At 45.5% G+C, this 26,348-nt stretch overlaps 1 protein-coding gene and 1 long non-coding RNA gene across 3 annotated transcripts in view; one reads left to right on the plus strand and one right to left on the minus strand.

The window, feature by feature from the left end:
• Positions 1 to 5,682, minus strand: part of Dynll2 (dynein light chain LC8-type 2) — a 20,024-nt gene extending 14,342 nt beyond the window's left edge. The window contains exon 1 of the mRNA XM_040749448.1: positions 5,579 to 5,682. The gene's annotated coding sequence lies outside the window, so the exon portion shown is untranslated. The remainder of the gene's footprint in view (positions 1 to 5,578) is intronic.
• Positions 1 to 19,586, plus strand: part of LOC121141456 — a 24,980-nt gene extending 5,394 nt beyond the window's left edge. The window contains exons 1-2 of one of the 2 annotated variants that reach the window (XR_005878375.1): positions 17,913 to 18,079; positions 18,799 to 19,586. This is a non-coding gene — a long non-coding RNA (uncharacterized LOC121141456). Of the gene's footprint in view, positions 1 to 17,912; positions 18,080 to 18,798 lie in introns of those variants that run through there. The other variant, XR_005878376.1, reaches the window with a different exon arrangement.
• Positions 19,587 to 26,348: the final 6,762 nt, after the last annotated feature.

A 26,348-nucleotide genomic window follows, 5' to 3' on the forward strand; every position in this document is an offset into this window, starting at 1 on the left:
AAGCACTTCGACTCCTCAGACATACTAAAATGTAGCTAAGCTAGCAAAGAACTTGGGGGGGGGGTGATTCTTTTCACTATGAAAATGGAAACCTATTTTACTTTTCAACATAAGGTAGCCCTACTTTTTTTCAAGTTCATTTATGGGTGAGCACATGCTACAGTGCTCAAGTATGGAGGTCAGAAGGTTAAATAGGTAGTCAATTTAATACAAACTAGAGTTGCATCACTTCCCCCAGACTGGCCTGTGGACATGTCTGTGGGTCATTTTCTTGATTAATGACTGATGCAGGACAGCCCAACCCCCTGGGGCAGTGCCACCCCCTGGGCAGGTGGCCCAGGGTTGTATAAGAACCTGCTGAGCAAGACATGGAGAGCAAGGCAGTAAGCAGTGTTCCTCTATGGCCTGCTCTGCTTTCGTTCCTGCCCTGATCTCCTTCAGTGAAGAAGTGGTGCCTAGAATAACATGAACCAAGCCTTCCCACCAGCGCTGCCTTCAGCCATGGTGTTTTCACAGCTCTAGAAACCGAATGCATGAACAAGGTGCAGAACTCGTTCTTGCCTTTCATCATATGGGGCCCTGGGATCAAACTCAGGTGTCCTGGCAACACATGCCTGTGCCCACTGAGCCATCTTGTCAGCCCAAAGCTAACTTCAAAAAACCTTTAAGGTGCATAGCTTAGTGGCTATATATATGCATGTATTTATATGGGTTTGTATATATACACACATATATACATATATATTCATATATCCTTGAGGTCAGCACCAAATCAAAATTTAAAACTTTACATCACCCCCAAAACAAAACTTTCTGGAGGTGGTAACATGTGACTTTAATCTCAGCACAGGAGGTAGGCAGATTATTGTGTTCAAACCCAGTCTAGTTTACATGGCAAGTTCCAAGACAACCAGGGGCTACATAGACTGTCTGAAAAAATCAAAACAACAAAAACAATGGGCAGTTATTCTCCTATTCCTTTCCAGTCTTTGCCAATCTACGTTCTACCTCTGTGGATTTGCCTGCTCTAGACATTTCATACAAATGGAATCACACAGTATGTAATATTGTGGTATTTTCTGGCTATTTTGCCAGCATAATGTTTTCGGGTTTACATGCTACAGTGTAAGTCAATGCATTATTTTATAAGTATACTTTGCCTTTCCAATAGTTGAAGGACATTGGACTTTCTCTGTTCTCGGCATCAAATCTAAAGCCTCAACCATGCTCAGCAGGAAATCCATCACTTATTCTACTTTTTTGTTTTTGTTTTTGTTTTTTTGTGTTTTTTTGTGTTTTTTTTTTGTTTTGTTTTGTTTTGTTTTTCGAGACAGGGTTTCTCTGTGGCTTTGGAGGCTGTCCTGGAACTCGCTCTGTAGACCAGGCTGGCCTCGAACTCACAAAGATCCACCTGCCTCTGCCTCCCGAGTGCTGGGATTAAAGGCATGTGCCACCAACTCCCGGCTATGTTTTGTTTTTTGAGATAGGGTTTCTCTGTGACTTTGGAGACTGTCCTGGAACTAGCTCTTGTAGACCAGGCTGGTCTTGAACTCAGAGATCTGCCTGCCTCTGCCTCCTAAGTGCTGAGACTAAAGGTGTGTGCCACCACCACCTGGCTGCTTTTAAACTCTTATAAATATGCTGCCATAAAGATTTGTGTGAATAAAGTCTCCATTTCTTTTGGTTATGGAATGTCCCTTTTCCTAGGAGTGGAATTGCTGGGGTTTTATGGCAACTTTATCCTAACCTTCCAAGGAATAGCATATTGGTTTCCCAAACTACTATACCATTTTACATTGCTACAGGGAGTGCATGAAGTCTCTTCATGTCTTCATCAACATCCTTTTGTTTATTTATTTATTTATTTATTCATATATGAGACAGGGTCTCACCATATATCTCTTGCTGGCCTAGAATTCACTATGTAAACCAGGGTGGCATCAGAATCAGAGAGATTTGCCTGCTTCTGCCTTCTGAGTGCTGAGATTAAAGGTGTGTACCATCACATCCTGTCATATATGTGTGTATGTACAAATATACAGTATTTGTTTATTTTGAGATAGGGTCTTATGTAGCCGAGGTTGGACTCAAGCTATGTTGCCAAAGATGGCTTTGAGTTTCTTATCCTTCTGCCTCTACTTCCAAAGTGTTGGGATTACAGTCATGTGCCACACACCGCATTATTATCATTGGACTTTAAAAAAGTGTGTGTGTGTGTTAAAAGAATTTATGGGAGTCAATTCTCTCTACCATGTGGGATCCAAGATCAAACTCAGGTCATTAGGCTTATCTGCTGGCCAAATTATCTGACTTTTGTTTGCTTTGTTTTTTGAGACAGGGTTTCTCTATGTAGTCCTGGCTGTCCTGTAACTCAGAAATATACCTGCCTCTGCCTCCAAAGTGCTGGGATTAAAGGCATGTGCCGCCACTGCCCAGCAATGACTTCTTAATTAGAGACAGTCTGGTGGCTGTGAAGCGGCATCTCATTGTGGTTTCATTTGCATTTCTTTGGTAGCTAGCAATGTTCACCATTTGTATGTCTCATCTAGAGAAATGTTTGTTCACAACCTTTATCCATTTTTAAATTGGATTATTAGCATGTTAATTTATTGAGATATATGTATTTTAAATTATTATTATTATCATTTTGGATTTTTCAAGTCAAGGTTTCTCTATGTAGTTTTGCAGACCAGGTTGGCCTCCAACTCACAGAAATCTGCCTGCCTCTTCCTCCGGAGTGCTGGGATTAAAGGTGTGTGCCACCCCCCCCCACCCCACCCTGCCTCTTTTGAATTATTTTTATTACTTTTAATTATGTGTCTCTGTATGTGAGTGCAGAGGAGTCGGATCCCCTGGAGCTGGAGTTACAGGTGGTTGTAAGCTGCCTGATCTAGGTGCTGGGTGCTGGGTGCTAGGTTCTGGGAACTGAACTCAGGTCCTCTGGGAAAGTAGTACGTGCTGTTAAATGCTGAACCCTCTCTCCAGCCTCTATGTATTCTTTATATATTCTAGACACTAGACCCTCCTAAGACCCTACTTTCTCCTTTTCTGTGGGTTTTATTTTCAGTTTCTTAACAGTCCTTTGAAGCACAAAAGTTTTAAATTTTGACAAAATACAATTTGTATTTTCTTTTTCCATTCGTGCTATGATGTCCTACCAAAAAAGCATTACGTGCCGGGCAGTGGTGGCACACGCCTTGAATCCCAGCACTCGGGGGAGGCAGAAGCAGGTGGATCTCTGAGTTCGAGGTCAGCCTGATCTACAGAGTGAGTTCCAAGACAGCATCCAAAGTCACAGAAAAACCCTGTTTCAACCCCCAAAAAAGCATTATGTGACCCCCAAATTACAGAGATTTACTCCTGTATTTCCTTCTAAGAGTTTTAGTGCTTCCATTTTTAAGTCAATGATCTGATTTATTTATTATTTGTTTATCTATAACAGGGTATGTAGTCCTTCCTGGCCTGGAATACTTAGAGATCTGCCCACCTCTCTGCTTCCTGAGTGCTATGCTTAAGTGTGGGCCACTATACCTGCCCTGAACGAACTTTTATATGAATGTAAGGTAGGGTCCATATCCTTGTTTTGAATGTGATACCCAGTTATCCCATGTTATTAGCTGAAAAGACTTGTCTTGAGACCCTTGTCAAAAATAATGACTGTAAATGTGAAAGCTAGCTTCCGTTCTGTCAATTCAGCTTCATTGATCCACTTACTAACCCTTCTGCCAGCACTAAAGTGTTTCCATTTCTGCAGCTACTGAGCAGCAAACGACTCCTGCAGCTTTGCCTTTCTCAGGGTTTGGTCAGGGGAAGCAGAGCAGACTTAGTTGTGCACACCTTGGCATTTGGAAGACTGAGATAGGAGGATCATGAGTTCCGGGCCAACCTTGGCTACATAGAGAGTTCTAGACAAGCTTGGGCTGCATGGAAAGACACTATTTCAAACACACACACACACACACACACACACACACACACCACTGACCCATTCTGGGTCTTTTGAATTTATAATTTATCAATTTATATTAGAAACTGTAGCTGGGCGTTGGTGGCTCACGCCTTTAATCCCAGCACTTGGGAAGCAGAGGCAGGCGGATCTCTGTGGGTTCAAAACCAGCCTGGTCTACAGAGTGAGTTCCAGGACAGCCTCCAAAGCCACAGAGAAACCCTGTCTCCAAAAACCAAAAAAAAAAAAAAAAAAAAAAAGAATGCTTATCATTCTTCCAGAGGATCAGTTCAGTTCATGACATCCATACCAGGCTGCTTACAACTGTCTATAACTCAATTTCCAGGGGATTCTATACTCTCTGGTCTCCAAAGGCACCTGTATGCATACAGTACACATAAGCTCATATAGACACACACATATACACATAAAAATAGATCTTTTTAAAAACTATAAATAGGGATTGTATTGAATCTAGAAAGTACTGCCAACTTAACAATATTAACTTTTCTAAGTTTTCAAGGTCATTGGAGGCATACACATACACAACCCAGTTTAACACGGGTCAGACTCCACTGAGACCTGTGAGTAGAAAAACCAAGTGTTGGAAGACACAGGTTGGAGGCAGCCAATTTGCCCAGGGAACCAGGGAGCAGAAGAGCTGACATTTGATATAAAAATGGGTGGGATTTCGGGGGAAAGGGACATTCTGTAGATAGGAGCACATGGACTCAAGCGAGGAATGGTAGGAAGCCAGTGTGCTAAGGAAAGGAGTGGGTGAGAGAGGTGAGAGCCAGGGTCCGAAGGATGAGCGGAGGAGGAGCTAGAGCCTAATCCTAATGAGTCTGCTGCAGGGTTCTGAGCAGGGAGACGGCATGAAGAATCTTCCTTAAGAGTTAATAGCATAGGACGGGCAGTAGTGGCTCACACCTTTGATCTCAGCACTCAGGAGGCAGAGACTGGAGGATCGCTGTGAGTTTGAGGCCAGCCTGGTCTGCAGATCAAGTTCCAGGACAGCCTCCAAAGCTACAGAGAAACCCTGTCTCGAAAAAAAACCAAGTGGGGGGAGGGTGGGAGAGTTATAGCATAGATCATGAACACCCCTCCAAAGGACCAGTTATGGAGGGTTTGGTGCCTAACCCAGGGAGCTTCTGGGAGGTAGTGGAGACTGGGAGGTAGACCTACTAGAAAGAGGTTATTAGGTCATTAGGAATGCATACTTGGAAGGGATATTTGGGAACAGCATTGTTATTCTAGTTGACTCACCCGCTCTCTCTGTTTCTATCTCTCTCCCCTTCCTGGCTGCGTGAGGTACCACAGGTTCCTGTCATAATGGACCCAGGCCCAAAGCAGCACAACCAAGTGACCTTGGACTTAAATCTCTTTTGGTTCCTTGTAGTGATATATTACAATTATATATATATTGTAAGTTGCTTGCTATAAGGATTTTGTCACAGTTTTTGAAAGCTAACCCAGTAGAAGCAGACAACAGAAAACTCAATTTGTCTTCTGGGGCTCCATGGTAGTTGAAACCAACAAAAGTGGCTGTCTTCTCCACTGTTGGTCAGGTCCCTGTCTGGGGCTGCCCTCTGTGGGCTTCTGTGAAACAGTGGTGCCCTGGTTTTCCCCTACCTTTCTGGTTAATCCCTCCAGTTTCCTCTGCAGGCTCCTCTTCCTCTGCCCATCCTTCAAATGTGGTGCTCCTCAGAATTCTGCTCTAGATCCTGTTCTCTTCCTTAGTGATCTCACGTTGCCATGGTTTCATGGCCAATCATCAACTGGTAACATCAAGTCTATTGATAGTCTCCCCAGACCAGTCTTTAGATTCATCAGCTGACCTTTGTATGTTTTTAAATTGAAATCTTTCCAGTTATGAGTAGAGGAAAATTCTATGTCAAACAGTTCAAATAATGTAGAATCTTGTGTCTTTGGCAGGGGGTAGGGGGATTCAAGACAGGATCTCTCTGTTTAGCCTTAGCTGCCCTAAAACTCACTCTGTAGACCAGGCTGACCTCAGATTCAGACATCTCCCTGTCTTTGCCTCCTGAGTGCTGGGATTAAAGGCATCACCACTACCCAGTGAACCTTGTGTCTTTTAAAAATATATCTTTTGTCTCTTCTAAAATTATATGTATTTGTGTATTTGTGTGTGCATTTGTGTGCTGCACAAATGAATGCAGAGATGCCCAAAGGGGCCAAAAGGGGACACTAGATTCCCTGGAGCTGGAGTTAGAGTTGTGAGCCTCCTGATGTGTTGGGAACTAGACTTGGGTTCTCAACAAAGCAGTACCCATTCTTGGCAATGGAGCCATCTCTCTGACCCTTAGAAGTTTATTTCTAAGATTAAAGGAGACCAGAGGTACTGAGTCAGGGCCTAGTGTAGTGTCTCCCTAGTCTCAGGACCCTTCTGGTTTTCTGCCACCTTCACACCCTCAACTTTACCTCCTCATGCAAGATGGCCTTGGGACAACTTTCCAAAGTCATACCACATGTGCTTAGATCCCACCAACTATAAAAGCAGAAGGCCAACACTGCTATAAAGTAGACTGATCGATGTTTTGCTTATTCTGAGTATCCATGTGGCCAGTCACACAATTAGACAGGTGAATATTAAACAGTGTGATTATAGATACTCCATAAGCACCACATGTCTAGGGGCTAGAGAGAGAGCACTGTCAGTAAAGTGCTTGCCATGCAAGTATCCTAGCTCTAGCAGGCATGGTGGAATGTAGCAGTAATACTGGAACTGAGAAGGTAGAGATAAATAAGGATCACACACAGGCTAGCTAGCCTAACCTAATTGCCAGGTCCCAGGTACCACTGAGAGACCATGTCCCAACAAACAAGATGGATGACTCCTGAGGAATGACACCCAAGCCTCTACACACATACTCACATACATGTACACACACACACACACACACACACACACACACACACACACACACACACGAGTCAGGGGAAAAGTTACTGCATCTCAGTTAGAGCCCATCATTCCCACCCTTTCCATACTGACTCACCCCAAACCCCTTCCTGATATCTCTGTCTTAATAAGGTCCCAGCAATCAGCTGGTTGACTAAGGAAAAACCTGAGAGTCCTATCTCTAAAATATTTCCCTTTGTACTGACTGGTTTTCTGTGTCAAATGGATACAAGTTAGAGTCATCATAAAGGAAGGAGCCTCATCTGTCAACTTGACACAAGTAGAGGAAGGAGCTTCAGTTGAGGAAATGCCTCCATGAGATCCAGCTGTAAGGTATTTTCTCAATTAGTGATCAATGGGCGATGGTCCAGCCTATGGTGGGTGGTACCATCCCTGAGCTGCTGGTCCTGGGTTCTATAAGAAGATGGGCTGAGCAAGCCAGGGAAAGCAAGCCAGTAAGCAGCTCCTCTCCATGGCTTCTACATCAGCTTCTGCCTCCAGGATCCTGCCCTGTTGAGTTCCTGTCCTAACTTCCTTTAGTGATGAACAGCAGTGTTGAAGTGTGAGCCAAATAACCCCTTCCCTCCCCAGCTTCCCTTTTGGTCATGGTGTTTTGTCATAGCAGTAGAAACCCTAAGACACCCTTTGTCTCCATCCTCAAGCTGCCAGCATCTTCAACATCAGGAGGGACGCCTTCTCTTCTTACTCTCATATATTTTCTGTAGATATGCATTATCCAATATGAGAGCAGTTAATCACATATGGCTCTTCAGTGCTCAGAGGGTAACTAATTTAATTTGAAATGTGTTGTTGGGGCTGTGAGATTGCTCAGTGGGTAAGGGCACTTGCCACCACATCTGGTGACCTTGGCTTGAACTCCAGGATCTACAAGGTAAAAGGAGAGAATGCTCACAAGTTGCCTTCTGACCTCCATCCATGAATAGTGGTGCATAAGAACCCAAATATACACACACAATAAAGAAATGTGCTGCTATAAAATGCATACCAGATTTTGAAAAATTTTATACTATATTGGTTATATGTTAATACCTTAGCAGCAGGGCATCGATGGCACACGCCTTTAATCCCAGCACTCAGGAGGCAGAGGCAGGTGGATCTCTGGGAGTTTGAGTCCAGCCTGGTCTACAGAATGAGTGCCAGGACAGACTCCAAAACTATACAGAGAGACCCTGTCTTGAAAAACAAAACAAACCAAAAATCTAAATAAATAAATACTACTACTAATAATAATTTAGCTATTGAGTAATAATTTGGGGAGCAGTGTTTCGAGACAGAGTTTCTCTGTGTAGCCCTGGCTGTGCTGGAACTAGTGGTATACACCTTTAATCCCAGCACTTGGGAGGCAGAGGTAGGCAGATCTCTGTGAGTTTAAGGCCAGCCTGATCTACAAAGTGAGTTCCTGGAGAGCCAGGGATACACAGAGAAATTCTGTCTCCAAAAAATAAAAATAAAAGGAATAATTCCACCCAAATCTGGCTTGGACCAATGGGTGCTTTAGGGTTCCTTAAAGGAGCCCAGGGGAAGGGTTATTGACAGGAGCATAGATGACTCAAGGCAGGTACATCATCTAGAAGCCCACTTCAGTATCGATGAGGACCCATGATATCTGCATCCTGGAGCTCTCCACTAAGGGCAGTTGGGCACTCTAGAGCTCCTCCTCTCACCAGCTAGTCATCCCTTATATAACCTTGGGGAAAGGGCTTGTGAATTTTGCAACTTTCTAAGCCTTCCAACTTTCCTTAGCTTCCTGAACTTAGTTTTTCTGTCAGCATCCAGAGTCTTGTGAGCCTCCCTCCAGGAGGGCGTGTTTTCACACAGGAGGGGAAATTCCTACGCACATCTACAACTCTCATCCCCCTACCTCACTTTGTCCCAGAAAGGTGCCCCCCTTTCTTGGATGATCAGAACTCTGCCTGTGGTCTTCACTGTGGTACCCCAAGCACCTCTGGCAAAAGCTGACTCAGAACTGACCTGTTGGGAGTTGTTACCAAGCAAATGAACAAATCAGTGACTGATATCTCAAAGCCAGATACATTTTCAGGCTTCTCAATATCAAAGAGACAGCCACCAAGTCTGGGCGGAAAGGCAGAGAGAAACGTGTGACAGTGTCTTCAGTCCTGCTTTCACCAGATCCCAGGTTACCACCAGCCCCTTTTCTGCCCTGGAAGGACCAGCAGCTCTGTTCTTCCAGGAAAGCTTTCTGCTTCCCCCAGCCTTTACCCCAACACTCTCCGGAGCGCTATAGATGATTCTTTCTAGAGATGAGCTTCATCTTATACAAGGGATGATGAGCGTGAGGAATGGTCTGACTCAGAACTGCTACTTGTCAGGACAAGGAGAATGAATACATATTCGTAATGCCATGTGAGCCTTGATCCGGAGACTCCCCAGGAGGTCCAGACCCAAAACCAGAGCAGCGTAGGGACTTAAGAATGAAGAAGCGCTGGGTGTTAGTGGCATACACCTTTAATCCCAGCACTCGGGAGGCAGAGGCAGGCGGATCTCTGTGAGGTCGAAACCAGCCTGGCCTACTGAGCAGATTTCAGGACAGCCTCCAAAGCCACAGAGAAACCCTGTCTCGAAAAACAAAAACAAAAACAAAAACAAAAACAAAAAAAAAAGAAGAAGAAGAAGAAGATGAAGACGAAAGAAAGAAAAGAAATAGCTGTCTGTATTTTGAAGAGATTGTTAGAATGGACACAGACAATGGATATAGGCGAATTGTGAGACATTTTCTTACTGTGACAAATACTGAGAGAAATAGCCTAAGGGAAGCAAAACCTTTATTTTGGTTCATGATTTTGGAGGTTTAGGCTCAAGGTTTGGTTCCATTACTTTACACCTGAGGCAGAGCAGAACACCTTGGCAGTGGGAGGTTTTGGAATAGGAGGCTGCTGGCCTCAAGGGACAAAGAGTCAGAGAGGAGCCATTGAAAAAGTCAGAGAAAGAATAAATACTAAGGTGTATACATCAGAGCCTTTGGGAACTCACTTTCTCCAGCTGGTCCCTTACCTTCCACAGTTCCCATGACCTTCAGTATACTGGATACTCGAGTACATCAATAGATTAAACCATTCAGGCAAAAATCTCCACCCTTCAATGGTCTCCAGAAATATGATCATGGGCACACCAAAGGCATGGTTTATTAATCTCTTATGTAGCTCTTAATCCAATCAAGATGAACCATCACATTGATTTTGAAAATGCAAGGCTCATAGTAGACATACCCCGTAAGTTCAAATGTTTTTAGATGGTTGTTTTGATTAGTAGCAGATGTATGCACAGTTGTGGGAGGAATGGGTGAAGGCCCACATTCAATCAACAATAGATTTACAGAGAGGCAGAACCAGAAACTATCCTAGCAGGCCTGGCCCAGGAGCCTGATCTTCCTGTACACTCAAAGGCAGAAACAAGCGAATCTCTGTGAGTTCAAGGCCAGCCAGGGATACACAGTGAAACCTTGCCTCAAAACAATGATGACAACAACAAAATAGATGATGAAAGATTCCCACCTGCCCAGCTAGAAGTTGATGTTTGGTGTAGATGGAACCAGAGGGCCAAATACACTAAACATGCATTTTACCACTGACCCACATTTCCAGGCCTCAAAGTGGATGGAATGCACCCTGGAGGCTCTTGCTCCTAGACCAGGCCCTGAATGACTCAGGCTTTATCAGCCTTGCCTCCACAGCCCTGTCAAATCACACAAAGCAATCAGTAGTGCCTGAAGTTCCCAACATGGAAGACTGTAATCATATCCCCAGCAGCCTGAAGTAGTAGAAGAGCCTGTTAATGACACACACAGCTTTGTATGCCTCTCTTCACTCATCTGTGAATACTCCATTTCCTTCCTGTCCCAGGATGCCTTTGAGAAGGCAATGGGAGGCCGGAATCCTTCAGAAAGGGAATTCTAATGCCCTGTGTTGTAGAATATTAGTTTAAGATGTGTTACATTCATTTAAGCTGTGAAATATTTGTTGAATGATGCAAAGATGTGTTGGTTGCACTCTTTTATGTTGTTTCTGTTTAGGCTCTGTAAAGCTGTGTTACTTTGCCTGTCTAAAACACCTGATTGGTCCAGTAAAGTGTTGAATGGCCAATAGCAAGACAGGAGAAAGGATAGGTGGGACTGGCAGGTAGAGAAAATAAATAGGAGGAGAGAAAAGGAGATGAGGATGTCAGAGGCCAGCCACCCAGCAATACTGTCAGCCACGGAGTAAGAAGGAAAGAAAGACATATAAAGAAAAGTAAAGCCAGGCGTTGGTGGAGCACGCCTTTAGTCCCAGCACTTGGGAGGCAGAGGCAGGCGGATCTCTGTGAGTTTGAGGCCAACCTGGTCTACAGAGCGAGTTCCAGGACAGCCTCCAAAGCCACAGAGAAACCCTGTCTCGAAAAACCAAAAAAAAAAAAAAAAAAAAAAAAAAAAGTAAAAGAAAAGTAAAAGCCCAGAGGCGAAAGGTAGATGGGATAATTTAAGTTAAGAAAAGCTGGCTAGAAACAAGCCAAACTAAGGCTGGGCATTCATAAGAAAGAAAATTTCATTGGGTCATGGTTGTACATATCTTTAAATCCAGCACTTGGGAGGCAGAGGCAGGCAAATCTCTGTGAGTTCAAGGCGAACCTGGTCTATAAATCATATTCCAGGACAGCGTTACACAGAGAAATCCTGTCTCAGAAGAAGAAGAAGAAGAAGAAGAAGAAGAAGAAGAAGAAGAAGAAGAAGAAGAAGAAGAAGAAGAAGAAGAAAGAATAAAGAAGAAGGAAGCTGGGTGGCTGGGTGGCAGGGCCCAAAGAGTAAAAGAGTAAAAAAAGCACTGGGGAGGCAGAGGCAGGTGGATCTCTGTGAGTTCAAGACCAGCCTGGTCTACAAGAGCTAGTTCCAGGACAGGCTTCAAAGCCACAGAGAAATCCTTCCTTGAAAAAACCAGAAAAAAGAAAGAAAGAAAGAAGAGTACAATGAACAATGACACAGACAATCTTCACAAGACAGCACACACACCTAACCCCAGCGAACACCCCCTAAATTTAGAGCCACAGTCAGTGAAGTCTAATGACAGGGTCTCTAAAACTGGGGAAGCAGCTCTTGTCACTTTCTTTGTTGTTGGGCTGTGCTCTAGATTCTACTCATCCAGAAGGACAATTCTTGCTGTCTGGGTTCTCTGTATATTGTTGTGATAAAATGAATCAAAACCAACTTGGGAGGAAAGGGTTTATTTGGTTTATATGTCCAGATCACAGTCCATCACTGAGTGAAGCCAAGGTAGGAACTCAAGCAGGGCAGGAACCTGGAGACAGGAACCGAAAGCAGAGGAATGATGCTTACAGGCTTGCTCCTCATGGCTTGCTCAGCTTGTTTTTAATACATCCCAGGACCCCTTGCAAAGTGGTGGCACCACCCACAATGAGCTATACCCTTCCACATCAATCATGAATCAACAAAACGCTCCCATAGACTTGCCTAGAGACCAATCTAATGGAGGTATTTTCTCAACTAAGGTCCCCTTTTCCCAGATGACTTTAGCTTCTGACACTGACAACAACAAGAAGACAAAACAAACTACAAAACCTAACCAGCATACTTGCCTGGAAGTAGTTTGAACTGGGCACCACACATCTCCAGAAAGAGTGGAGCTAGCTTCAAGACTAGGAGAGGACTGGGCATGGTGGTGCACACCTTTGGTCCCAGCACTCGGGATGCAGAGGCAGGTGATTCTGTGAATTTAAGGCTAGCCTGGTCTACATAGTAAATTCCAGGACAGTCAAGACTATGTAGAGAGACCCTGTCCCCAAGAAAAGAAAGAAAAAGAAAAGACTAGGATCAGCCTCTAGACAAATGGCCATTGAGGAAATGGAATGCTAGGCCTGAACAGGCTGAGCAGGTTCATAATCATTGTCCCTAGCTTCTGTGGTCCTGTTTGGAAGTGCGGTCTGCTGAGGGTAAAGACTTTGCCCAACACAAATGGAGCTGAGGAGAATCTTTGCTGGGAGAATGCAAAGGAGAGCATGGGTCAGAAGCCTTCAGCCCTGAGCTGAGGATAAGCAAGTACTGAGGCTTTGAGGGCCATTTCAAGTATGAGGAGCCACAAAAATGGGGGGGGACAGGCGGCCTCCATTCTTGCCAAATGGACTTGGCTTGCTTTGTGTGATTTCTCCATGACCTCTGTTTATTTTTAGTAAAAGAAGATGGTTTTATTAGTAAGACCTCAGAGGTCCTTCATAGCTTAGAAATGTGACATCTGGACTCAACCAATGCCTGAGCTCTTAGGACTTGGTGTGTTGAGATGGGATCTAAATACTAAGAGGAACTCTGGAATAGCCAGGTCTGAGAAAGGGGTATGATGGTTAATGTCACCTTGGCAGAATCTAGAATCACCTGAGAGACAGGTCTCTGAGAATGCTTACAGGGGATTATCTCTTTTGTTCAGATTTATTTTTATGTGATTTTAGTGTTCTGCCTGCATGTGTGTCTATGTGTACCTTGTGTGAGCCCTTGGAAGAGGGTTTGAATGCCTTGAGTTGTGGGTGGTTGCTACCTGTCATGTGGGTACTGGGAATTGTCCTCTTCGACAACAGCAAATGCTCTTAACTGCTGAGCTAGCTTTCCATCCCTGTAGGGATTGTCTTGATTGCATTAACCGAGGCAGGAAAACCTGTCCACTTGGGTGGTACCATTCCCTATCGGGGATTCTGGATGGTATAAGTGATACAGGGATTGAGCAGCAGCAGCAGCAGCAGCAGCAGCACACTCGTCTCTGCTTCCAGATGGATGTGATGTTAACATTTGCTTCTAGCCCCTTCTGCTTGATTCTCCAGTGGTGGACGGGACCCTTGAACGAGGCGAGCCAAAGTCAACCCTTTTCCCCTTCAGTTGCTTTAATAACAGTAACTTGTAAAGAAATGAATACAAAGGCCTATTCATGGCTCTCAACCCTCAGGCCACATGAGTGCTTCAGAAGGCGTGGGAAAGGAGTGTGGAGAAAAGGGCATGGAGGCAGGTAAGGCAGATGGCCTGCCCAAGCTCCTAACATCTCCAGAGCAAAGGAAGTTAGTTTTCCTTCTCCCAACTCATGCTACCCCAGGAGCCCGTGGAAAAGCTGCATTATAATCGATAGCCTCGTGAATAAGTGAAGAGGCAACATAAAACATCTTGTTTCCAGCCCAGAGCTTCCTCAGGAAAATGGAACCTCGACCCACTTTTGCTGTTCATCCTTTCTTCAGAAGTTTCCGAAGGGAGAGAATTCTTAAGAGTCATCTCAGGCATGCCCCTGCCTCTGTGCTGGCCCCTATATGCCTCATCCAAGAGGTCAAGAGCTGGGAAATGCGCTGTCTCCTACCACCTCACCCAGGTGAGGGTGCGCTCCCCTACCAGTCTCCCACGGGCAGGCTGCCCCCACCCTTCATCATGCCCTCCTTCATCCTCTCTCTCCTGGTGTGCTCTGCCCTCTTTGTTCATCTCTGGTCCCTCTGCTTCTCACCTCCCTGGACTTCATGCCCTTTCTTGGACAATGGCTTGGACCACACAGAATCAGCAGCAAGAGGAAGGCAACTGACCCCCCACTCCTCTGTCCCCCATTATAACCACGTCAGCAGCCTTCATGTAGGTTATAAATGAGAAGTTCTGAAGGAGACAAATTCATTTCTGAGCATAAGACACCAGCAATTTGCTTCACACAACAGCCCTGTGTGAGCCAGTGAGCCTACTGGAAGGCATTTCTTTTTGCCCATGACCTCCTACTACCTACCACAGGAGGCACGGAGGTCTTTGAGATCACAGATAAGCACTAGGGGAATCTGGAATGTTAGCACAGGGGGTTGTTCCTTCAAGGGGAGGAATGCAATACCTGTTATCTGCCCAGAAGCTGCAGCAGATGTGTTCTCTAGCCTGGTGACCTTTGCTCTCCCTGTGTGGCCAGAGATTTTTCCAGCACCAGATCCTCCCCCAGACCCTATCATAAGCTTGTTTATCTCAGGCAACCTACAGAACCCATCTTTACGCACTTTACATAGAGTTTCCATGGAGACACGTCTGATGTGTGTTAGCTTACTTTGTTCCTCAAGGAGATGCATGGATGCTTTGTTGTGCAGAGGGATTGAGTTAATTATCACCAGAATAGTTCTCATCAAATTGTGCTTGTGCTTAAGTATGCCTAAAATAAACCACTTGGGGTCAGACTCCTGAAGTTTGGACCAACACCGGCCTCTGAGTTGTGTTGACCCTAACTGCTTTTTTTTTTTTTTTCCTTTCAACAGCCAGGTAAGGCAGAAGAGAGCCCTGAGTACTACAGCAAGGGCAAACCTCCAAGAAACACCCCAGACACAAATGGTAGCCATTCCTGTGTGGAAACAAACAATGACCTTCTGGGTGTGCCTTGAAACTCCTTGGAGCTCTCCTCTGCTTTGATGCCTCAGTTTCCCCTCCACCCTCTGGTCACAGGGAGAGTTGCCCCAGAACTAGAGGTTTTTCAATGTTGCTGGGATACTTAGCATATAGAAAGGCGTTGTAGGGTTATGCCAGCCCCTCTTTGTCCTCAGTTATTCTGTTCTAGTGAAGTTTCTGACTAGGAGATGCTCTCACTGGCTCTCTGATCTGTGTATGTGATGGAATGATGTTTCCCTGTGTGTTACCATGGCAGGATTTTACTCACTTGGACCACTCCAGTACAATATCCTAAGTCATTGGTCATTTGTTTGCTAGTTTGTTATTTTTTGTTTGTTTGTTCGAGACAGAATTTCTCTGGGTAACCTCGGCTGTCCTAGAACTCAGTCTGTAGACCAGATGGCCTGGAACTCAGAGATCCACCTACCTTTGCCTCACAAGTAATGGGAGTAAAGGTGTGTGCCGCCACCACCTGGCTTGTCCTCTGACCTCTTATCTGAAGGAGGCAATCAGGGTGATGCCTCTGTAGTCCCCATCAGCCCTCCTCAGTACTCATGTGAACAACCGTGCTGTTTTGAGGCATCTGCACTGTGCTCCTTGCCCCAGCACTGAGGATGCAGGTTTGATTGTCAGAGGCAGCTGAGAACCAGGCATCTGACTCTGGCTTGACCTTGCAGAAATTAACTTTAGTACCCCAAGAAGTGGCATAGAATTATCTATCTGGTCCTTTGCAAGAGGCAAACACTGCCAGTAGCGCAGTTTAGCAGACATGGAAAGCTGATCACTAGCTTACAAAGCTGCCTTGATACCTGCTCTATTGTAGCCCAGGCTAGCCTTGAATTCCTGATTCTCCCAGCCTCAGCCTCTTAAATGCCAAAAGTACAGGTGTGCAAACCATGCCCAGTAGTAAACAATCTATAACACCTGGACCTAGTGGTCCATGCCTGCAATCCCAGCACTCGGGAGGTGGGTGCAGGATGACCAGGAATCAGAAGCCAAATAGGATTATGCAGTGAATTCAAGAGTCTCAAAGAAGACAACTAGGGGTGGAAATGGAGCTTGGTAGGAGGGCACCTCCCCAGTATGCCACAAGTTTTAAGTTAGATTCTCAGCAACACACACACACACACACACACACACACACACACACACACACACACACACCGAGTGACACAGCAACATTTGGTCTTAGCTCTTACAGCCAAAAGTTCCAGGCTACTCTAGCACAGAGGCCCACACTTAGTGCCCAGCCCATTCTCTCCAGTAGGGCCCGGAGGTCCAGCTCCAGGCTCCTGGTTCTACCCACAACACGGGCTAGGGCTGGCGCCCAACACATGGGTTGTGGCTGTCACCAGAGAGGAATTGGCAGCAGACACAGCAGACTATGTTTTCTTTGCAGGCTGAGGGTAACTAAAGGAAGCTGAGAATTCTGCTCTACTTCAAGGAGGAGGGGAACAGAGGAATGGAACATCGAGCAAGGCCAGCAGCTAGCTGGAGGGAGAATTCCTCTACCTTCTAAGACAAACATGGAGTGGAGACCAAAGATGGGGTGGGGTGTAGGGTCCCACAGAATCCCTGAGTCCTGTTAGGAACTGTTCAGTTGTGTCATGGTGGTAGCTAGCACCATGTTCCGTGCCCAAAGCGAGGTTATCTGTGAAGTCAGCATGGACAGAGGCTGGGAACATCAGCCTACACAACACATGACTGGGTCCGAGTCTTTCACTTTGCTACTCACTAGTTCTGTGATCTTGAATAAGTTACTTAAGGACCCTGGGTCTCAGTTGCTTCATTAATAAAATGGGAATGCGGCCGGGTGTTGGTGGCGTACATCTTTAATACTAGCACTTGGGAGGCCTAGGCAGGCGGATCTCTGTGAGTTCAGGGCCAGCCTGGTCTGCAGAGCAAGTTCCAGGTCAGGTTCCAATGCTACAGAGAAACCCTGTCTCAAGCAAACAAACAAAACAAAACAACAAAAAAGGGCAACACTAGCAGCAGCACCCCTGTTTGGTGGAGTCTGAAGCTCAGAGCATTGGCATCTGTATGTAGGGCTCTTAGTGCCTTGCCTCATAGTAAGCTTTGGCTGTTTTGATTCTATTGAATCCTCACGCTAAGCTCTGAAGTAGATAGCCTTAATTGTGGAGGCTGCAGGAAGCTGAAGAACTCTCCTGAGACCCCAGGTCTGTTTGATTGACAGAGCATGTGTGCCCTCCCAAGTGTCCCTAGTGGTCCCTATCTTTAGGAGGAAGTAGATTCACAACAGATTGCTCTCCTTGTGTCCTATAGCCATTCTAGCTTGCAAACCACAGCCCCTACTCCAGAACTGGAACAAAAGTCATCTCTACCCTGCCACGGAGGCCTACCTGGCTTGCCCTCTGGGCCCAGCCCAGCAGGTCCCTCCCACCCACTATAGCAACAGCCAGACTGGGAGCCTCCTAGGTGCTACACCAGCATCATCAGCCCCAGGCTTCCCTAGGGGCCTCAACCTTCAAACCACAGCATCCCCGCCCCACCCCCAGGCCCAGGTAGGATGCAGGCCGCTCAGCCTGGAGGGACCTTTTAATTTCAGGATAAACAGACTGTCATCCTGGCCCAGCCCTCTGCGGGTTTGCTGCTCCCCGCCCCCCTCAATCCGCAGTGCACAGCCGCTCTGTTCTCCTGCCAACTTGGCAGCTCGTTGCTGCTGTTACTACCAACACCTCTGAGGGGAAGGGAGAGAAGTCGGCTCGGATCGCACTGAGCAACAAATTCTTGTTGAACCAGAGCACTCTGGAATGTCTCCCAAGCTCCGAAGACTCCGGGTGGGACAAGAAAGGTGGGATCTGACAGGGGGAGGGGCTTGATCCTGCCTCAGTTTGGTATGCCAGGCTTTGTTGACTCGAAAGGAATGCCTTACCTCTTCTGAGGAATGGATAGTGGGTAGGAAGGGGGAGGCAGGAGAAGGGGAGGGAGGGGAACTAAGATTGGTATATAAAATGAAAATTTTAATTAAAAATTGATTAATAAAAAAAAGAAAAGTAAGGTGTTACAGAAAACGGAGAGGACCGGAGATCAGCCCTGGGTCGGATAGGAACAGCCCTGTAGCAGGGCCACTGGAACCAGGCGAGGACACAAGAACACCCCCCCCAACACCCCCAATCAGGGAGTGCTAGGGCAGGGGCGGGTTAGGAAGAGCTGCTGATTCTGAAGCAAAGGCTGTAAAGTGATCTTGCTTTCACCTCGGCTCTTGCTGCAGTCCAAGGAACGAGATGGTGGGTCAAGGTTTTGTGGTCTAAGTAGGAAAATGTCGTTTGGTTGGTTTTCGTTTTTGTTTTTTCATTTAGACTGTCTTTGGCAATGTGTGGACTGAGTCTTTCTTTCCTCATCCTCGGACTCCTCTACCAGTTTAGACTGGGAGCGAGAGGGAGCTCCCTTTCTTACCAGCTGGAAGCTTTCTAGGGTCAACCTTTTCCTTCACCCAACCCCCTCAATGCCACTCAGGCCCAGCCCATTGACTTCATAATATTCCTGGTACCTGTCTCTGTCTCTTGCTAGGACTCCCGGGGCTCAACTTGGAAGAACAAAGAACATCTTCAAGGACACAAAGCAAAGCCGGTGATAGCTCAGTCACCCATGTCTTGCCAGGACCAAGAGGCAGTCACCGGCAGCCTCTCCAGCCTTCTCCCTGCTAGCTAAGGGAAAGGCCCCGTGCCTTTGCTATCAGCCAGAGACTGGTGCAGGGGAAGCTCCAGAATCCTATACTAGTAGGCTGCCCAATCCACCCAAGAACATGGTCCAGATTCCTCGTCCAGTATCGTCAGCCTGTTTGCTCTTCTGTAACACACAGAGAATTCCAGGCCCCTCAATGGGCTACAGACTACAGGAACGAAGGCATGAAAATGATGAAGACATGAAAAGCGATTTGGGTAATGCTTTCCTCTACATGGTTCTTCCCTCTACCCTCTCCAGAAGCCCGGATGTGAAACTGACACTAAAATTATTTCCGGTCCCAGGAATCTGAAAACCCTCACCTTCCCGCTAAGACCTACCCAGCTCCCCCAAAAGCCTCAGACTCTACCAGGGGCTGGCGACAAGAAAGAGGACTCAGCAGGCTGGAATGGAAATAAGCCCTGAGAGACTGCGCCATTCCAGGCTGCACCTGTGAGCAGCCCCACAGATGATGCCCTGTCAGCGTTTCCATGACAAACTCACATTTCCGGATGCTTCTCTTCCAGCTTGAAGAGCATGCCTCTCGGCAAGGCTTGATACTGAAAATGCATTCAGAATTTTTTTCAAAAAAAAAAAAAAAGATTGCACACTCCATAAAAACTACGTTCTCCTTATATGTGTTTGCTCTTTATTCTGAGTGTTTTGCAGTCTAATGTTTGTTATGGGTTACGTGAAAATGTCTGAAACACATGGGAAGTTCTGTGGCGCAGAACTACTGATGGATGTATACAGCCGCCACCCAGTGTGGCAAGATCTATCCCGGCAAGATGTCTTCTGCAACCATTCGCTTGTCTCAAAGCCTGAAATTTCAGTAGTGTCTTCTACTTTTGAGCTTGAAGGAGTCCCAGCCCAAGTGTCCACTGTAACAATACACATACCTGTAACGTGACTGACTGGGGAGGGCCACCAGCTCCCTGCTGATAAGGAATGAACAGAACAATTTTCAGGCATCTGGAAGGTCAGTGGAGGAACAGAAAGAGCTGTGAAATAGAAGATAGCGGTTTCTGCACAGCTTACGTATTTTATATTTTGGTAGGCTTCCCTAAAGGAGTATACTCATACACACATGCATGCACACATGGAGACATACATACACAGGCACACACAGGAGAGAGAAAGAGGTACACACATGCACACAGAAAGACACAGAGGCACTGTGACAAGCACACAGAAGCACTCCTGCACTCCCGCGCACAGTGACAGAAACAAAGAGACACTTTTTTTTTTTTTTTTTTTGGTTTTTCGAGACAGGGTGGTTTTGGAGGCTGTCCTGGAACTAGCTCTTGTAGACCAGGCTGGCCTCGAACTTACAGAGATCCGCCTGTCTCTGCCTCCCGAGTGCTGGGATTAAAGGCATGTGCTGCCACCACTGTCTGGCTCATCTTTTAAAACTGTTTTGGATAGTCTTGTGTAGCCCAGGCTGGCTTCAAACTCAGTATGTAGCAAAGGATGACTCTGTATTCTGCATCTCCTACATCCACTTCCAAGTGCTAGTATTACCATGAGCAGGCTACCACATCCAGCCTAGGGGTTTTTGTGTGCTTGCTTTTTTGTTTTTTGAGACAAGATTTCTCTATGTGTACCCCTAGCTGTCCTGAAACTCAATTTGTAAACCAGGCTGACCTCAAATTCACAGAGATCCATCTGCCTCTGCCTCCAAAGTGCTGAGATTAAAGGCATGCACCACCACTGTCTGGCTTCAACTGAGTTTTATATTTCTGTTTTTGTTTTCTAGGTTAGTCTGTCAGTTTGTTTAGTTTTATGTTTATCTTTTGAAGTGATAGGGCCACTTTGCAGTGTCTTCTTAGTCTTTATCTCCCATCCTCTCATAGCCACAGCTTTCCTCGTACCCACAGTTATGGTTTTCCTGGACTCTAACACCTCCACAGGTCAAAACAGAAAACTCAGTCACATGCTGAAAGAAGGCCAGCAATCAGCAAACTCCAGCCATCCTGGGAAAGCCTTTCCCTGTCCCATGTCGACACACATTCCCATTTTCAGTTCTGAACTGATCAGACTTGAGCACACTATCTTCCCGGCTTTGACACATCACTGGAAGGGAAGGGTAACTTTGTCCTTAGGCCAAGTGTAAATACTGCTCCCTGAAAGAAGTAAGTCAGTTAGCTGTGATTAATATTTCTATTATGTGCAAGATGCTGTACTAAACCCACTAGGTGATATTTCAATGCTACTCTTACCCTTAAGTATGAATACATTGAGTGTCAAGGGAAGGAAGCATGAGGATCTGTGTTTGATCCCCAGCACCTACAAAAAAAAAAAAAAAAAAAAGCCTGGAATGATAGCCACATGCTGGCAATACCAGAGCTGGAGACTCAGAGACAATGGATCCCTTCCAAATCTCTCAGATAGCTTGACAAAACAGCCCTGCAACAAAAAAACAAGCTAAGCAGCTCCTGAGGTCAATGTCTTAAGGTTGCCCTCTGGCCTCTACATGCATTTACACACATCTAGGGCGAGCGCACCGCCCCCCCACACACACAAACACCCAAGCACTTGCACAAACAAGCCCAAAAGGAAGAAAGACTGCTCATTCTGGGCTCCAGAGAGGCTCTGGCTCCAGGAGGTAGGAGCAGATAAGGTTACACAGAGAATGGAGAGCAGAAGGGAGGAGGGCAGAGGATATTGAGAATTAAACCCAAGGCACACACTAACTTTCAGGGCTATGAAAATGGAGAATGAAGGCAGCCGTGGTGCTCACACCTTTAATTCTAGCACTCGAGAGGTAGAAACAGACACATCTCTAAGTTCAAGGCCAACCTGACTGACAAAGTTAAGTTCCAGGACAGCCAGGGCTACACAGAGAAATCTTGCTTTGAAAAACAAAAGAAGAAAAAAAAAAAAAAGAAAAGGGAAAAAGTAGTAGGTAGAGAAGGAGCAGCTAGTGAGGCAGGGGGATGACTCCAAGTCCTGGGAGCAACTGAGGAAAGTGGAGAAGACAAAAAGAAAGGCATAGAATAATCAAGGACAAAGTGCTACTGATGGGTTAAGCAAGAATGGAGAATTAACCATCAAATCTGTCAACATGGAAGTCACTGGTGATCTTGGAAAATGTGGTTATGATGCCACAGTTGGGGCAGAAGCCTGCTTGGAGTGTAGAGAGAATAGGAAGTGAGGAAGTAGAAACAGTATAGATGCCTTTTCCCTTTTTAGAGGGTTATCATCATTTCAAAATATTATTATTTATGTATATGAGTGCTTTGCCTGTGTGTATGTCTGTATACCAGAAGCATGCCTGGGGTCCACAGAAACTAGAAGAGGGCATCAGCTCCTTTTGGAGTGGAGTTATAGAAGAGTATGATCAGCCATTTGGGTGCTGGGAATCGAACCTGGATCCTCTGGAAAGACAGCCAATGATCTTAACGTTTGAGCCATCTCCCCAGCTACTATTGTTATCATTTAAAATTTTGCAGGTGTGTATGTGTGTGTGTGTGTGTGCGTGCACGCACACGCGCCATTGTGCAGTTGCTCATGGATCACGGGGACATCTTCCTGGAGTTGGAGTTGGGAGCCACTGGGCATGGGTGCTGACAATCGAACCCAGGTACTCTGTAAGCGCTATGTTCTGAGCCATCTCTCCAGCACCACCTTCCCCAGTATAAATTTGATGATGTTTGAAAAAGTGTCTCTATGTGTAGTCCCGATTGGCCTGGAACTCACAGAGATCCACCTGCCTCTGTCTCCCAAGAGGGGATTAAAGATGCGCTTCGCCGTGCTCAATATAGATATTTTTAAACTGGTTAAGCGTGGTTAGCAGACAAGTGGTGACGTGAATGAGGGGGAATGGAAGGTTTTTTTTTTTGAAGATGAGTTTTTATATCCCATTAGTGTGCTGATGAGAACAATCCCCTTGAGAGAGAACATTTGATGATGCAGATGAGAGGATAATTGCCGAAGTGATGCCTTTAATAAGCAAGAGGGGAAGAGAATCCTGTACAAGAGGAGGGGCTGGCCACAGACAGACATGTAGACGGTCCATTCGCAGCACATGGAGGGAAGATGATGTGTGTGTCTGCCCAAGGGAAGTAGGTATTTTTGGTGTTGGATAAGGACTATTTTCTGATTTTTCTTTTTATTCTAAGTGGGAAGAAAATGATATCATGAGCTGAAAGTGACATGTGGGCAGAGGCATGAGGAGGTCTGGGAAGAGAGGATATGTCATGTAAGCAACCACAATGATTAAGAGCATTGGTCCAGCATGGTGGTGAACCCCTTTGGTCAAAGTTCAAGGGGGAGAGACGCAAGTGGTTCTTTGTAAGTTCAAGACCAGACCAGTGAGATCCAGGACAGCCAGAGAACCTGTCAAAAAACAAAAAGTGAGAGGAGAGATTGAGCCACCACATCTGGTTTCCATGCAGGGCTGGTGTTTACACCCAGGGCTTCATGCATACCAGGAAATCACTCTATCCAATGAGCTACTCCCCCAGCCCCTTCATGTACTGCTAAATGATAAAGATACGTTCTTAGAGATGTGTCATTAGGCAATTTTATTTTATAAAGTTTCCTTGACAATTATGGTGGCACTAGGTGATAAAATCTTAGGGGACTTCCATCCCTAATGGCCAGTCATTGATAGAAATGCCATTTTATCTGTGCATGACTATAAGGTTGAATGAAATCATGGAAACAGGACTCTGCTCTGATAGGAGTCACGTCTTTGTGAGTATGTGTGCTGGCGCGCGTGTGCGCACGTGTGTGTGTGTGTGTGTGCGCGTGCGCGTGTTGCATACACATTTGTGTATGTGTGCTGTATGTACCCTTGTGCATGATTGTGGAAGGCAGAGGGTACTTCTGATTCTGATGTCTTCCTCTGTTACTCTTTATCTTAGAGCTTTTTTGTTTGGCTGGTTGGTTTCGTTATTTTTGTTTTGTTTTTGTTGTTGTTATTGATATTGCTGTCTATTTGTTTGAGACAGGGCTTCTCTGTGTATCTGTGGCTGTCCTGGAACTCACTCTGTAGACCAGGCTGGCCTCAAACTCAGAGATCCATCTGCCTCTGCCTCCTGAGTGCTGGGATTAAAGGTGTGTGCTACCACCACTGGGATGTTTGGAGCCCCACCACTGCCCAGCTCATAAATGTAATTTTAAAAGCATATTATTATACCACAGCTTGCCTAGGAAGTGATAAATGATACGAGATACTCTGTTACAGGGGAAGCCACTGACATACAGAATAGTTAAATGACTTGGGAATAGGCACACAGCCAATGAGAATCCAAGTAGACAAAGTCAGAATTGGTTTAAATGAAAGAATCAGGCTATTCAAGGAGGATCCAATCTAAGACATTTTCCTTTTTTCTTTAGTTGTTGTTTGAGACAGAGTCTCACTATGTAGTTCTGCTGTCCTGGAACTCACTATGTAGACTAGGTTGGCCTCAAACTCATAGAGATCCACCTACCTCTGTCTCCCGAGTATTCCCTTTATTCTTATTTTATATGCCTGGGTATTTTGTCTGCATGTTGTATCTGTGCACCAGATTTGTGCCTCGTGCCCTCACAGAAGCTAGAGAAAATTTCGGATGCCCTGGGACTAGAGTTACAAGTGGTTGTGAGCTCCTATCTAGGTGATAAGAATCAAACCTGGACCCTCAGTAAGAGTAGCCAGTGCTTTCGGCTGCTGAGCCATCTCTCCAGTCCCATAAGGCATTTTTATGTACTTATTTTCTCGACAGGGCCTTACTATGTGCTCCTGAATGTTCTGGAACTCACTATACAGACTAGACTGGCCTCCAATTCACAGAGATCCCCTGGCTGCCTCCCCAGTGCTGGGATCAAAGGCTTGTATCACCATGTGTGTGCTGCTTCAATCCAAGGCATTTCAGATGAGCTTCAACATTCAACAGCATCTGCTTCTGTTCTTCCTCATCCTCTGCCTCATGCTCCTTCAGCCTGAGATGGTTTCCATTATTTACAACAAAAAAATGCTGACCGAATTTATGTCAAAAGTACCGAACAGCCTATGAGTTGTGCCAGCTAAGAATGACTGGGGAAAAATATCCTAAGGGCTAATGGTAACATTCTTTTTTGGAAAAGAACTATTTGAGTCTAAAATATAGGCTGTGGGGCACAAGTTGAGAATTGAGAACAGAACAAAAAGAAGTTGAATTGCTTTGCTGAGGACTGAGAGAAGCTTGAGGGTTTTTTGTTTGTTTGTTTCCTTGTTTTATTTTTTGCATTTGTCTTCCTGAAATTTTAGTTTGCCTTCAATTTGACTTTATTATGAAGTGGCACTCAGGAGGCAAGGACTAAAGGCTTGTGTTACCACCACACCGGGCATCACACAGATATAGTAAAGTTTGCTTTGCAGTTGTTCGATTTTTTTATATTCATGCACTATTTTATGTATATGTGTTTTGCCTGCATGTACGTATGTGCGCCACTTTTATGCCAAATGTTTAAGGATGTTGGAGGAAGTCATAGGATTCTCTAAACCTGGAGTTACCAAGGGTTGTAACCCTCCATGCTGGGAATCAAACCTGGGTCCTCTGGAAAAGTAACAAGTGCTCTTTACTGCTGAGCCAGCTCTCCAGCATATTGTTTTTAAATGTGGAATCAAATATCTCTGCAGAGACTAAAGCAGTTCAGTTTTTACCAGCAAATAAAAGTCTTGGTCTTCAACCTCCAATAGATGAAATTGTTTTTATTCTGTAGTTTGGTATGATTGGTGACATCGAACCTGTGATCTGTGTATTTAGTGACTGTGCTGGTTTGAAAGAAAATGGTCCCTAAAGGGAGTGGCACTATTAGGAGTTACAGCTTTGTTGGAGTAGGTGTGGTCTTGGAGGAAGCGTGTCACTGTGGAGGTGGGCTTAGTGGGTTCCTTCGTGCTCAAGCCACCCCCAGTGAGAATCTACTTCTTGTTGTTTGCATATTCACACATAGCAGATCCTTCCCCAGATCCATGTCTACCAGCATGCTGCCATGCTCCCTGCAATGATGATAATAGACTAAACCCCTGTAAGCCACCACCTCAATTAAATGCTTTCTTTTATAAGAGTTGCTGTGGATAGCCGGGTGTGGTGATGTACACCTTTAATCCCAGCACTCAGGAAGCAGAGGCAGGGGGATCTCTATGAGTTTGGGGCCAGCCTGATCTATAAATCAAGTTCCAGGACAGACAGGGCTACACAGAGAAAAAACCCTGCCTCAAAAAACCAAAACCAATTGAACAAACAAACAAAAGAGTTGCAGTGGTCACAGTATCTCTTCACAGCAATAGAAATCCCAAGACAGTGACCATATCTATGTTTTCATTTTTTGAAAGTCTGTGTGTGTGGACCAAGTTTGGTGAGACACGTTTTAATCCCATTACTAGAGAGGCAGAGGCAGGTAGCTCTCTGTGAGTTCAAGGCCAGTCT

The sequence above is a fragment of the Mesocricetus auratus genome, unplaced genomic scaffold (assembly GCF_017639785.1).
Source record: "Mesocricetus auratus isolate SY011 unplaced genomic scaffold, BCM_Maur_2.0 Super-Scaffold_100007, whole genome shotgun sequence".
NCBI lineage: Eukaryota > Metazoa > Chordata > Mammalia > Rodentia > Cricetidae > Mesocricetus > Mesocricetus auratus.